Below are 1605 nucleotides of genomic sequence, written 5' to 3' on the forward strand. Positions count from 1 at the left end.
CATATTTCTGGAACAGGAAATAAAATCCATGAAGCTCTTCATTCACCATATCCATGTTTTTGTTCCCAAAAAGGGTGAAATGGTAACCAGGCTGACTGTTCAGTTCTACTTCAATTTGTCCATATGGAGTTGCTAAATAAGACTGGAACTCCCGAAGCAGCTACTGAAGAGAGAATTCAGTGGTCGGTGCTCTTTTCATTGTTCAGGATCATTAGGCTACTAGTAACAATAAAGGCTTCATAAGCTGCATGGACTTTGTCTAGGCGTAGCTTATCACACATGCAGTAGGACTTCCCTCTCTACTGCCCTCGGATTTTGTGATTAATGCTCTTCATGGAACCATGATCAAAGTAAAATGAAAGCCTCTAGTGGTCCATCTAGTTTCTGTAATTTCATCTCTCATTTTATTTCGGCTATTATAACTGTTTCTTTTCTGATTTATGTTTGAGTTTGTTGTTTCCTATAGCTAAACGATCTCTTTTAGCTGACACCTGCTATGACTGTTTAAAATTGCAGTTACTAAAGAAAACTGAGGCGCAATTGAGACAAGTTGTCAATGGCTACTCTTTATTCATGATCATGATGTAAATATTTTGGGACAAACAGAAGAAATCTCTTGGTGAGTTCCGCTGCATTTATGTTTCTGATTTCAAGCATGTGTGCTGGGGTTGTATTCTGCTGTGGATGATGTCATATAAGTGATTACCCCTTTGGGTTTTATTACCTGTATTGTGTGCAAGAAAGCATCTTTTGGTGAATCATTACTTTACATTACATATAGAACTAAAAGAACTCTTAAACCTGAGTAACATTAATCCATGGAATCACAGCATTTTCATCATCAAATTGACCTACTTTCTGAATTTTTCTGCAACAAATATTTTATACTTTCTCTAGTACCAATTGAAATTAGACATTTTCTTTGTGAATTAGCAAAGGGTAACAAATGACATAGAAGTAAAACTACTGAAGATCCCTTTGTTACCGCTTGCAAAGAATTGCTCAAATTACTATATTTTCTGCTAATATTCCACCTACAGGAAGGATGTAGCACTAACTTCTTGCTTTTATACAAGTTGAAAAAATGATCATGTATTTTTTGTGGTTCTGCTTCTGTACAGTATGAAGAGATTGGCAATTAGGCCATCTCCATGGCAAGATCCAATCAAGAAATGATTCCTGCCGTTTTCCCCTTTAAAATATGGAAATGACATTGTAGTCAGTCACTATCCATGAGATCAGCAACTGTAATTTTGCCACAATTGCTATTGTCTAGTGCATCAAATTGGTTGCAGATCTGCAGGATGTCTTTCTCTGCTATCTTTCCCATCTCCTTGAGCTTGTAGATTACAAATTCAGATTTACTGCAACCACAAGAGTATTAAAATTATTTGATTTACATTCACTAAATACCAATAAATTGTTGTAAATTAGGAACCTGACAATGCTAATGTGTTAACAAGATGACAGAAATGTCCAAGTAGACAGAACAGATATGACACCTCAAACAGAAACCAAGGGGAGGAGACCTGATAAGAGATGGTTGTTTCCTTCTTGGTTTGATTGAATTAAATTGTAAACATGATAATGCTATCTAATTCATGG

Source organism: Theobroma umbraticum, unplaced genomic scaffold, assembly GCF_002168275.2.
Source record: "Theobroma umbraticum cultivar Fairchild unplaced genomic scaffold, ASM216827v3 scaffold_44.0, whole genome shotgun sequence".
Taxonomy (NCBI): domain Eukaryota; kingdom Viridiplantae; phylum Streptophyta; class Magnoliopsida; order Malvales; family Malvaceae; genus Theobroma; species Theobroma umbraticum.